The sequence below is a fragment of the Chamaea fasciata genome, unplaced genomic scaffold (genome assembly GCF_029207755.1).
Source record: "Chamaea fasciata isolate MVZ Bird 193981 ecotype frontalis unplaced genomic scaffold, bChaFas1.0.hap1 SCAF_6, whole genome shotgun sequence".
In the NCBI taxonomy this organism is placed as follows: domain Eukaryota; kingdom Metazoa; phylum Chordata; class Aves; order Passeriformes; family Sylviidae; genus Chamaea; species Chamaea fasciata.
Window position 1 is genome coordinate 21,399,989 of NW_027094091.1, and position 14,019 is coordinate 21,414,007.

Here is a 14,019-nt window from a genome sequence, read left to right on the forward strand (position 1 = left end):
CTGTTACCACAAAGAGTGGTAGCATCGCGCACACCAAGAATTGTTGATGCACAAGCCTAGGATGAACTTCTGTTCAGACACAGACGTTTACAGGCAGGTTTTTGGAATAAAGTATCTTTTGCTTGTACAATCAAATGTTATTTTTTTAATCAAAGCTCGTTTTTTATTACTGCAATGTTCCTGCAGAACTAGATAACCAACTTCACATGACAACAAAATTTAAGATGCTCAAATAAAAATCCAGGCCTGTAAGAGTGAGCATTAGCCCTTATTAGAAGAGCTACTTAAGAAAATAATTTAAATGAAAGAGAAACACAGAGCAGGGGAAGTTAGATCCCTTCCAACTTGAAGAGATCTCTTGAGATCATACAGTCCAGCTCCCCTTCTCAGTAGAGCCACTGACAGCAGGTTGCCCAGGGCAGTGCACAGATGGCTTTTGAATATCTTCAAGGGTGGAGACAGCACATCTTTGGGCAGCCATCTGGTGCATCAACCACTTCTCCCAGTTTGTATCATCAGCATATTCCTTCACTGAGGGTATGTCTTCCTCGCTCCAGACCATCTCCAGTTTCAGGGGCCTGAAGACCACACATACTGATAAAGACTGAGGACAAGGTGACGTCAGAAACCTTGTCCTTTTCCATCTCCTTTATCATCAGACCCCCTGCCCCATTGAACATCTGACTTACATTTTTTATTTATTTTCTTGCTGCTGATAAACCTGTAGAAGTTTCACTTGTCTTTCACATCAGCATCAACTACAGGTGGGCTTTAACTTTCCTCATCCCACCCCTCCATGCTTTGGCAGTATCTCTGGGCATTTTCTGTCATTTGTTCCTGCTTCCAGCCCTTTTATGCTTCCTTTTCATGTTTGTGTTTAGACAGAAACTCCCTGTTTAACTGAGCTTGCAGGTGATCCTTGAAAATAATCCAACTCTTCTGGATCTCCCTTTTTTGAAAGACTATTCTGTAGAGTTATTGGAAATCCCACGTGACCAAAACTGTACCCCAAATAACTAATCTTGAACTGTAATCTCCCAGATGATTCATCATCCACCCATACACAGAACCCCAGGCAACCCTACTGGTCTCTCACCTCAAGAGTAGATCCCTCTCCTCACCATCCTGTCCAATCCTTCCTAATGAGCTTATATCCATCTGTCACACACCCCAGCCATTTGAACAATCCCACTGCATCTCCATAACCCAAATAAGATCATGGCCCAGTTTGTTCCCCATGCCCCACGCATTTGTGTATGGGAATTGATTGGTGTACAGTAACTTCTGTCACATCTGATGGAACAAATGGTTGGCTACAACACTTAGAAAGAAAACTGTCTGCCTTGAATCCCTCAGGATGCCAATGGAAAGAACATTACTCAAGTTTTTACAAAAATACACATATTTTGGAGGAATTATGTAGTCAGACATATAGAGGAATACTTAGACCTGTTTAATAAACACTACTTAAACACAAATGAAATTAAATAGAAAATTTCATTTCCAGGAAAACCATCTTCTCTTATTTTAAAACTTCTGAACAATTTGTGTCAGTTCCCATGACAACGAGATGAGGTAACATGTCATGGAACATGTTAATCAAACTCCATTTCCAATCAAATGAATTAAAAATAGAATATATCTTAATAGCAAAATTGAAATTCTCTTGACTTCACTTTGCATACAGATGCTGAGCGCAGTACGATTAGATTCATTTACGATTCTATTTTCAGCTTGACTTTTATGGCCAAGATTTTTTCCTCCTCCCTCACTCCACATGTTAAATTTTTGCTTTAAACTACAGGCAATGGTGACAGTGTGCTTTGCATTATCTTCTAATACAACTTGTGAGATTGCGGAACTGGAAAGTAGTCCAGTAAATTTTACTGCAGCCTAAGTCAACAAATATAAAACAATTTCAGTCTCCTAATTTGCACCCAAACCAGGACTTTATTTAATAGATAGTTTGCCAATGCAATAATTTATATATCATTTATTTTAAGATCCTAACACGTGGCTCAGGCTGATGGACTTAGAATTATATTGCCAAAGTTTTTCTTGGCCAGTCCTATCAGCATTCCATTTTGCAATCAGATAAGATATCCATTTGCAACCAGTAATTGTACAAAAAGAAAGTATCCAGATTATTTTCCTATAGAACATTTTTAAAGCTAATGGAGATATACATAGGGAAACTTGGCTTAACAGGAAAAATCTAACTACAATTCAAATATTGCTCTAGTTTATGCACCAGGATGAGATAATATTCACAGACTCTTTTCTTTGTAACCGTTATTAAAATTAACATTAAAACTATAGACGCAGCAATCATTTCTGTGCAGTCAGAGATATCTGAGAACACTTATGCTTCTAGAAATCTAAATAGAACTGAAGAGTTTTAAAAACCTGCACTGTGATTTCCTTAAAAATATCCAAACAATAAACAAGCCACAGATTTCATAACAAAGTCCATAAGAAAGGTTGCTATATCACTTCCGTTAATTCCATGTTTCCTAAGAGACACTAGGAGAGGACTACAACAACTCCTGGGTTGTGTCGTGAAAACCATAACTTAAAAACAAGAGTACTTACACAGAATCATAGAATGATTTGAGTTGGGAGGGATATTTAGGAAGAAGTGTCTTGTCCAACCCCTCTGCTGTGGGCAGGGACATCTTTCACTTGATGAGGTTGCTCAAAGCCCCATCTAACATGACCTTGAACCCAGTTCATGGCTTAGCTACATGAACAATTTATCACATACCAGCTTACAAATGGTAAATTTTAAGGAATGTAGTAGCATTCCAGCACAAAAAAACCATCCCAACATAATTGGAAGTACTTCAATCTACTGTAAAAGATTAAAAGAAACTTGAATTACTTTCACTTACCATCACACATTAGCAAATCCCTATTTTCATGGCCCAGCTGCTGTGCAACATCCTTTTATCCACAATAATTTGTTTTTAAAATATTTCAAAAACTTAGAAAAATTGGAAAATATGTCTGTTTCTCCAGATGACAAACCATGAAAAAACTTTTTCATATTTTTAGACATTTTGTATTGCTTATAAGGTACTGAGTGAATTCTCTCCTATAAGTTTATAGCGTTTCAGAAACAACTAAACGTTGTCCTTATATAATGGTCAGCAAGAAAGGATGAGTTAGATTGGCATATTTAAAAGCTTTAATTAAACACATGTTAGCAACACCATACTTCAATGATTTCAGTAATTTCTTTTCAAATACAAATATGGACTGTTCACAGTGTTGGCACTATTAGTTCTACTGCATTCCTTCCTATTAAGAAATATCCTAAAAATACATACGTTGGAAAGTTTGTGAGTTTTTGCAAGATGAAATTCATTCGTAGAATGAAGTATTCATCATCTGGGTTTTTTCTATTTGTTGCTTCTATTTGCCAGTGCATAGAGTATCAACTCCCCACAAAAGAAAGTTACAAAGTTTTAAATCATTCTCAAAAAAAGTGACACAATTAATCCTCAAGCATGATTTCTATCAAGTTGGTTTATCACCAAATAGTCTCTGTATTGCAGATTTATACTATTTTGTGAAGGTGCCCTTGGACATCCTGATCTACTAACGCCTAAAGACAAATCAGCTGTAAAAGTATGAAGGAACTCCAAAGGAATTTATTAGAGGACAATAAACAAATGAAAAAAACAGTGATGGTCCCACGCATGGAATAAATACTAACATATATTTGGTGATTTTTACCCTACTTTAATGATGAAGTGCATATTTTAAAAGATTTGTTTTTTCCAGGATCTGTTGTGAGAGATGGCATAATTATTATAAATTTAGAGCCATTTTAGCTGACTAAGAACAGTTAAAAACCTTATTTTGTTCATTTAGGAATAAATGGCAAGAGTCCTATGAGTGAGATGAACCTCTAAGCTAGATAACAAAATATGAATTAAATTGATTTCCAAAATGTCATATATAGGTAACAAAGGTATATGTCACATTCAGACAATTTTGTTACAAATTCAGAAATTATTAACAGCATAATAACACTCTTGCTCTTTACTTTGAATTTGCTGTCATCCTTAAACCTATACAGCATGCCCTCCCTCTCTTTCTCTCTCCCTTCTTAAGACCTCTATGCAGTGCAAATAAAATATATACATAATACTACAATATACACATCGCACATATTTAGCAAAATACTAAGGTTCAGTGGGAAAAAAAAAGTATAATCATTACCCTAACTTTTATAATAACTTGACTTGCAGAAAACTGTTACTTAAAATATCCACAATCAATCAATCAATGACAGTATTTTGTCCACCGCAACAACAACAACAAGAAATAATAATAGTAGAAGTAATATTAGTAGTAGTAGTATCCATAAATACCAATGAACAAGAACTTTGTGTAAAACATATGTCATCTTCCATTTCATCTACTCCTTGGACCACTTTATTTCCTTGGAGAGTAATGCCTTTCATCACATACAAAATAGACTTCCTGCTTAGTATAGGTTAATTTCCTTGGTGATTTGTTCCTACTTGGGGGGATAATTAAACACTAAATCAAATGACTTTGGGATACAATGGTTGCCCTTCAATTTAAGTTTTCAAAACCAAAGTTGTTGTCTTTTTAAAGGATGTGCCTTAACACAAAGTGTCAAGTAATGAATGTCAGTGAAATATCACAGCCCAGAATATGCAAAAGAAATCAGGCTAGATCAGTAAAACTTTCTGAAAATTGATAGGCATCAATTGTAGCTTTAAAATTTCTTGAAGAGTAGCATGCACAGAATAAATACAGACCACTTACTATGACCTTCCAGACTACTCACTAGCACAGAGACCACATTTTCAGAATCAACAATAAAGGTAACTTTAACTCTCTGCACCACAAAATTTGTCTGTGCCAATGGCAACTGACAGATCGATGTAAATGTCATTCCTAATTACCAAATTAAATTATACACAGCTGTAAAAATAAATTTCAGCATTATTTGCAGTATGTATCAGAACAGCTCCTTTCAATTTGCCTATTTAGTGCTCAACACCAGGTCTTTCTTGTTAATTTATATGGCTTAAGATTTTTCCCCCTAATTTGCATTAAACCATAAAGATTAAACTCTATACAATTTTTCCTCTGGGCATGCATTTTTTCTTAGATATTCAAAAATACACATTTGACTGTTCTTTTATCTTTCCTCTTATTTAATCCTCCTGATTTTTCTGTTTATTACTGAGATAGTTTTTTTTAATATTAATGAAGATATAATTATCTCAGCATCCTCTACACTGATTTCGCTTCACACGTAAAAATGAAACAAGACAGGAAAAGAAATAAGATATACTATAAGAGCACAGAAAAAGAAAGGCAGACCACAATAAAGGTGAAACAATAGCTCGCCTCAAGCTAAAATTCTACAATTTTAACATGAGTTTAGAACATGTCACCATTATTTAAATCATATTAACTAATAGACTAAACTAATAGACTTAAGTAATACAGAATGCTCTCCCACCGTTTTTCCCTCAACACTATGCTTTTGATTATGACATAAAGCATAACAGACTAAGACCAGTATTATTTTAGAACTTGCTTGCTGATTTTTTACATTTATATTTGAAATAATAATATCACTTTTTGTGGATGTAAGACTTTGCAGATTAAAAAAAAATAAAGGAGAAATTTTCTGTGCAGCTTATACCATGATCTACTGTAGTTGTGAACCACATTTCTTCCTGACAGTAATGGAAGCTGCAAGTTTTATTAGACACTGAACACTCTGGGAAGTTTATCTTGGTTGCTAGGTAATTGGGAATATATACATGTTAAAAACAAACAAAAGAAAAGCCCACAGCATTTGATGCCCCACTGGGGTAAATCAGTTCAACTTCACAATTTGAAATTCTAATCTAATGCTTTTTTTGTCCTAGAATATTTAATATATGTTCAAAAGAATGCATCTTTGAAACGATTTTTCATGGACAGCAGTGCTGCTCAAAAACAGCTTGCAGTGCTCCATATGGCAGAAGATATTGCTGGGCTCCTATATCATACATGCAGTTGTGGGGTATAGGAACAACACCTACTGTGGGCTATATCCAAGAGCATGAATCTGTGAAAGCGGCAGCCCAAGGAGTATAACAGCTGTAAGAACATGAGGATACCTTGTGGAACTGTCATATTCAAATGAGGTGGAGAGTTAATGAAGGAATACCAGTATTTTGCAAACTGCAGCTAATGTCAGGAGAAAGAAGTTGTACAAGCAACACAGAGATGAAAAGCTGAGCCACCTGCACCAGGTTAGCACATTACTGGTACAAGTGGCTGCTTTGTTGGAAAAAATGTACACAGAAACAGGAGATTGTCATCAAATTAATAATTAATTTTAAAGCAATTTTATGGAATCAACAAAAGGTATGATTTAACAAAGAGCATTTTTTTCTTTTTTTTCAGACAAGGCAGAATTAACCCCCCTATTTTTTATTAAAATCATGACAGAAGTTTTCCCATCTGTTTTTAGCACATGTGGAATAGTAGCTTCACATATTTCCAGAATTCATCATTACAATATGAAGAGGCACGCAAACACTTTCCACTGAAATTGCTAGTGTAGGCACACTCTTTGCACATATAGAAGTAACCTACACTAAAAGCAGTAGCATCAAGGAAAAACTTTTGCATATCAAATTACAAAGTACAGTTCAGTGCTAAGTTGTTGATGGTGTAAGACAGATAGAGCTGAAGGATCTTGTTACAAAGCCAGAATCTAGTTAATGCCAGGAATTATCACTACCCTGTAGTTTTTATTCATCCATGACTGGCATCTATGACATCTCTCCTGAGATGTGAAGATGACTAGTCGCCCTTGTCTGGCAGAAAAATAGTCATCTGGTGGAATTGTCATCTGGTGGAATCAAGGTAAAGATGAAGTTTCACAGAGTAAATTTACAGTCTTTGACCAGAGTACTTGGTCAAAGCTCAGGGCACTGTGTATTGATTCTGTGAGGAGGAAGGTGGTGATGGAGTCAGATGTCTTTGATGTCATCTGTTTACTTTCAAAGAATGAGCAATTTTCTGAACACTGCAGAAAGCAAACAACAGTTTCTTCGATCATTCCACCAAAAATCTTTCAATTTGGCGCCCAGAGCAAATTTCCTTTCTTAGATGTAAACATTTATCAGGTGGAAAAGAATAAATAAAACTCAACATCCTTTCTGGGTCTAATTTCTGTGATTTTACAACTCTCAGTGCCATTCTCCTTTACCTTACTGTATATCATGTTTCCTCTCTTAGGCACTTGGTTTTCCCTGGCATACAGGTCTACATTCAAAGCTTCATATAAATGAAGGAATATGTATTCATTAGCCCATGAATGTTTAGTTAAACACAGAAGGTGAAGCTTGTATTTTTTTATCTAAGTAGTCCATCAAATAAGCTTGATTAATTTCTCATAACTACTGTAAGTCAAGGATGGTAGTCACATCTTCTTTCTGAAAGACTACATTGAATCCCTAACACTTATTACTAGTGCTAGCACACAGGAAACAGCTATTTAAATGCTAAGGGAATATGTACATTAATCAATCAGTTTTCAGTTCTGATGTTAAATCAAAAAAGTCAGAGCATTGTAATTACTCTGGGATCAGAGACAGCACTCACCTCCATTTGTCACTACCTAGCATCCCGGAAGCATTTGTGTTCTCTGCTCTGAGTGTGAGTGAATACCAGCAGGTGCTCTAAGACTGACTTCTTGATTTGTGCAGGGCAACATGGTATGGCTATGGAACCAGTGTCATAGATTTCTGCTTTCTTGGCACCACCTCAGTGGGGTACAGAGTTTCAAATGGATAATTAGCCCTCGGTAGGCAGTGAAGCCGCAAAATTAAATCAGATAATCCACAAGCAGATGTACTGCCACTGCATTTGGGTAGCGGAAGATAAGTAAAGGGAATGCAGGTTGGATGAAATCTTTATTTTTATTTCAATCTGTATTGTTACGTATCAGCAATCTCATACATTCTGAGCCTAATTTATTTCACTGACCTGAATAAAGAAATTTGTTCAGAGCTGCTTGAGAGCCATGGTGTTTAATGTTCGTTCCTTGCAACACAGTGTGTTTGAACAAACCATGAAAATCTGAATCATATTAAATTCAGATTGGAATATGCCACACTGTATGTCTGCTTCTTATGTTGCATCTTACATCAGTGAGGCAAGCTTGGAAGAAAATGCAGATACCTGGCATGAAGAAAAAATGGGGAGAAAAAAAATATAGCCACAAATTCTGTATCCTTAAAATCTCCTATTTTTTTATGGTCACCAGGAAATTTGTTACACTATTTGTAAACTGAATAAATACACTGTTGTTTGAAGAAACAGAATATCTGGAATAGCAATTTATTTTCAGCGGTGCAAGTGGTTTGCAAGTGCAATGCCACTTCGGGAGGCACTGTACTTACTAAAAGGTTGGGGGGGGGGGGGGGGTTGTGTGTGTTTTTTGTTTGTTTGTTTTGTTTTGTTTTAAGGGTTGTAGTATAGGAGCTTCTTTGTCAATCATTCTAATTCAGCTTCTGCACAGGATTTGCTTTAAGTCTTAAGATAGAAAGAAACCCAAATGATACACTCACTTAAATGGCACTGTTTAAAAAGATATTACTTTGTGCTCTCATCAGAAAAGAAGGCACTCCATCACCAAAATGAAATTACATTACTTTTTTAAATCAAGATATAAATAAATCAAGAGACAAAGTCAATTTTTGTCTTTGTCCCGCGGTTCCAGAAAAGCTTGTACCATTTAATGGCCGTAGCTACAGTAAAAGCCTTGAATTTAATTCTAGCTCTTAAATTGCATCAGGCATGAGCGCTGGGAGGACAAGAAAGCTGCAATAAGCTCGAGGGCTGATTCTGCGAAGAGAAAGATTTCAAAGTGCTTTTTCTTGCCCCTCGCCCCCCCAACCCCCCCCCCACCCCCTCGCCATTGCTGACGGTGTGGAGAGTCAGCGGGCTCTGTGCGTGTCTGTGTGTCCGTGTCTGTGTGTCTGTGTGGGAGAGGGCTCTGTGTGCGTCTGTGTGTTCGTCTGTGTGTCTCTGTGGGAGAGGGCTCTGTGTGTCCACGTCTGTGTGTCTGCGTGTCCACGTCTGTGTATCCGTGTGTCCGCGTCTGTGTATCCGTCTGTCCGTGTGTGTGTGTCTGTGTGGGGAGGGCTCTGTGTGTCCGTGTCAGCGTGTCCGTGCGGGCGCTGGCCTGGCGGCGGGCTCTGCGTGGGCCGCGCCTCATGCGCGGGGCTGCAGCGCCCCCTGTCGCCCGCGCCGCCCGGGGACAGCGCGGCCGCTGCCGCCGCGCCGGGGGTGCGCGGAGCCCGAGGCCTTTCCCAGAGAGCGGCGTCAAACTGCTCACATGGTTTTAATTGCCGGTTTGTTATTTTAAAAAGGGAACTGGGTTTCTTGAACATGTGCTTTTGAGACATGGACTTGTCTCCCTGAACTCCCTCTGCGTGGATTCTATGATTGCTAATCAGCTCCTGGGAATCGGCCAATTATAAGCTTTAGAAAGTCACCCCGAGCAGCGCGTTAGTGCTTTTTGGGGGCACTGAGGAAAAGAAAAACTTTCAACCTTTTAGAAGTTGTGAATGAACAAACTGCTGCCAAATTTTTTAGTACCCAAACCTTGTTTTAGAGGCTACCACATCTGTAAGTATATTAAAGATGTATCAGATGTTTATAGGAAGAGTAATATTGTTTGTTTGCTGTCCCTGGCATAACTCTCAGGAAACATTTTCTTAGAAATTTCAAGTGTTAGATTGACACACTCTGTTTATTAAGTATGTGCAAACCTTCGTGATTCTGCAAAAAAAATTTTTTCTCTTGTTCTTTAAATCTAAAATGACACTGCAGACACTTCACTTTAAGATACGACTTTTGAAAATTCAAAGACATATTTTATGTCTTGAAAAGTACTCTCCTTAGACTTCAAATTTTCTATTTTTAACTTTTTTAAAATTATTTTCTTTTTCTTCAGCAGAAAAACCAAGATAGATTTTTTTTTTCATCCACCTGTGATTTTGAGTGTGTATTTCCTTGGTTTTTTATTTGATCTTCTTCCTGCCCATTCTCTGTCCCTGTTTTAGACTAATAGGCTCAAAGCAACATTGGTGCGTTCTGTTTGAAATGAAACATTTTTCTGATGCTTTCATCCACTTTATTGATTTGTATGAGCCATATAATTATTTTTCTGTTGTCCATATATTATGAATCATATTGTTTCCAGCTCTATCATTATTACTGCATTAAATGAGAAGTGCTCAAAGCAGTGTCCAGGTTGGATGGGACCCCAGGAGGTCCCCAGGCCAATCTCCTGCTCACAGCATGTCCAGCTCTGAGGTCTGACCAGATTGCTCAGGGCAATCTCAAAAACTGCCAGCCTCTCCGGGCAGTCTGTTTGGCAGCTTGGCTGTCCTCAGGAAGGACCACATTTTCCTTGCAGCTGACCTGAGTATCTCTCTTTACAATTTTTGCCTTTGACTTTCAGCTTTCCCTATTCCCTATTGTATTTGTCACTAGAAGACTTCTCCGGCTTTCACAGCACTTAAGGAAAGGAAACTTCTGCAAGAAGTACTGTGCTGGCTTTGCCTGGAGTTAATTTTCTTCATAATATCTCTTTCTGTTTTCTTGATCACTACATGTAGATGCTGAAAGGCTCTTTTTAGATCTCCCTGAAACTCTCTTCCAGGCTGGACAAGCCCAGCTGCTTCAGCCACTACTGGTAGGACAGCTTCTCCAGTCCCTGGTCAGCTTGGGGTCCTCTGCTGAATTCACTTCAGTGGGCACTAACCCTGCATTGGAAGCACCATGTGGGATGCAGTTTTTCCAGAATCCCTAAGAATTCTGATGGCCCCTGCTTTCTCGAGCAATATCTCCACTTCTATTTTTATTTTATGTGTTCTTTTTTTAAAGGAATCTCTCAAGTCTCATGTCTTTCCTTACACCACAGTTTTGCATCAAGAATTCCTGACATATAATAAAATGGCACAACATAAACTCAGACAATATGCTGTGACTCCTGAAGATACTCCCAAGAAGATTTTACTTGCCTTGCAGTAAGTTTATTACGGTTCTATTGCACAGATCAGCATATTTTCTTTAACCTTCATAATTCAAAAACTTTCTTGGACTTCTGCATTTTGTATAAATTTATATTTGGTACACCTCATTCAAAACTAATTCCATCTCTAAAAAAGATGATGACTCACAAAATCCAAGGAATTCCCTAAGCCACTACTGTGTTTAATTCCAAGTACTTATAAGTGAAAGGTGGAAGTATAATAGGTATTTTATTTAGTCTTTTCTAATACTTAAAGTAACCCCTAGTCAACTTGCACTGAAATGAGATCAATTAAACAGCACAGCACCGCAGAGCAGCAGACTACTCTTTTTGTCATGCCTAAAATCTTGCCAAGAGGCAGCAGGCATAGGGCTGTTCCATGAGGGAACACAAGCCTGGAGGTGAAGTCGGGGCAGCAGAGGGAGTGCTCCTGTGGGTCAGCACACAGCTCCTCAGTATGGGGGTGAGCAGAGTGGGCAGAGCACGGTGCCATCAGCAAGATCTGCTGACAGGCCCAGACTCTCCCAGGCCAGGATAGAGTTGGGCTCTGGATCCTTCTAGGGACTCCAGTCCAGTAGGAGACAGGACTACACCAGAGGTCTGGGGACAGGACAGGGGCAGAAAAGGACTGAAGACTGGGTAAAGGACTAGAGCGCCTGGGAGCAGAGCTCCAGAGGGGACTGGGTGTCCAGGGGTGCAGATGGGGACCCCAGGTGGGGCAGGTCAGCTGAAAAGCCCATAGTGGAATTGCAGCCCCAGCACCATTTTTCACAACTATGCAAGTCGTTGTTTTATTACTAAGCTGAGAAAAATTAGATAGAAAAGTGATCCATGGGAATATGATATTTTAAAGAAAGAAAGGTGCAATATATGCTGACTTGCTCAAGTAGAATAATTAAAATATTTTTAATTTTTCATTTATGTATAGGAATATGAGTGAAATGAAATATTTAAAATATATTGAAAGTTAAAAATATTTTTATTAGTGTCACTTTGATGTGCTATGTCAGGAACCTGAATAACTTAAATGAAAACTTCTCTTTCTCTAGGCTGCTGGAATAATTCCCACTGTTCACCGAAGACTGATATTTCAAATAAGTTGTTCAACTACCTCCAGAGTCATATGTGGGGATGTATCAAAGACCACATACCTGTCAAGTCACTGAGATACTGAGAGTGATGCAAGCTGTGGGACTCCTTTACACAGACCTGTGGCCATTGTCATCGTCACTGACCAATCTGACAGCTATCAGTTTTGACCACAAAAAACTATGATTCACCAGTATAATTCCTCTTCACTGCCCATTTTTCATTGCTGCATCTTTCTATTGAGTTAACCATTTTCATATTGAGCACTCTACCCTCCCATAGGATATGTACTTCTTCCTAATAGTACAAAAGAAAGTCAGGGTTTTGACAGGACTGTAAATATCTTAGTCATAAAGTCAAATCCTCTATTCTTCCAGCTAATGCATTCTGAGATACAGGGATGACTGCAGTAAGTGCACTGAATCACAGCAAGCAGTGTCTGGGGCAGGGGAGCATTGGTGCTGCTGGGCCCATCTCTGTACAACCAGCTGCCAAGGGTTACAGCCAGTTCATACAGTGCTGGTGCCTTCCCTTTGTTTACCTGCTGGATACTGTGCCAAAGCACAGGTTTCTCCTGACAGTGCCCAGGCAGGCTCAGATCTAGCTCACACTGCTGTATTTCAGAGACCTCACAGCCTTGTGAATGGTATTATGATTGAAACCCCTTTGTAAAAAGGACATGTTTATTTTTTTACTCTCCACCTTTGATTCTTTAGTTAGCCATTTGATTCTTTTTAAGTATTTAGCTGTTTACCAGTTATTCGGTCATATGTTTGGAAATGTGCAGGTATGTTTGCCTTATTGCAGTGACATATGCCCCTTTCATGGTCACATTTCAGTTCTCATTCGAGAATAGACACATTCCTGACAACAATCTCTCTGCTGTGTCCAGAGTTATTTTTCTTTTGTCTGCTCTCTTTTCATCTCATGCAGTTCTGTTTAGCACAAGTTTTCTGTCAAGTGCGAAGGAGCAGATAGGAATATGTATTTTTCCCAGCTCTGCTCTTTATCTCTTTTTGCAACTCTTTTGTCCTAGCAATTCCCTCATCTGACACCCATACATGGTCCAAGTGTGGGAATTGAAGCCACCAGTAAAGAACTGGTGGGTAAGAAGTTCTGCCTATGAGCCCTTCACAGAGTGTGCTCTTGTACACATCCTAGCAGGTGTGCATCTTCATGTCCAGACATTCACATTTTAAACAACTGACTGCAAATGCCATGGTAGCAGTAAGGGGAATCTTGTCAAATTTCTCTATCAACTTGTAACCTTCTGCATCTGTGGCTGAGTGTGTGAAAAGGAGGTAAGTTCTTCTGAGAGAACAACCTGGTAATTAAACTCTTCCTTTTGGGGAATATTTCTGGTGAATTTATTGTGATGCCCTGTCTCCTCACCTTTACCACCAACTGATCTGCTGCTGTGTCATTACTCCATCCACAGAAGGTCTGTAGTCAAACCTGGAAGAGGCTACTACTAAACTTGAAAAATGCCTTATAGTTTAATGAGATTTTTCCATATTCATTCTTCCTAAAATGTCAGAATTTATGCACAGTTAAGTCATTCTGATTTGACATTTCATCCATGCAGAATAAAGAATAAATGAAACATTTCAGATTCAATTATGTGGTGACTGTCAAAATATACTGAATTTTAAGAGTTGACCAGTGTGCCCAGTTACTCAGCTTTCCAAAACTGTCTTAATGTTAGTGTTACCAGAAGAATGATTGCATTTGTTGAATTTTATAGCCTAAGGCTCAAAATCTCTACCAACTACTATTATAGTTTATACTAAATGTAGCCAATACATATTATAACTTTGCACAGAATTTTCTACCTA

At 38.3% G+C, this 14,019-nt stretch overlaps 1 long non-coding RNA gene across 1 annotated transcript; it reads left to right on the top strand.

Annotated features, from left to right (window-relative positions):
- Positions 1 to 9,467: 9,467 nt before the first annotated feature.
- On the top strand, positions 9,468 to 13,353 carry LOC136290567 (uncharacterized). The gene is made up of 3 exons (XR_010721217.1): positions 9,468 to 9,684; positions 10,985 to 11,090; positions 12,145 to 13,353. It is a non-coding gene; the product is annotated as an uncharacterized lncRNA (long non-coding RNA).
- Positions 13,354 to 14,019: the final 666 nt, after the last annotated feature.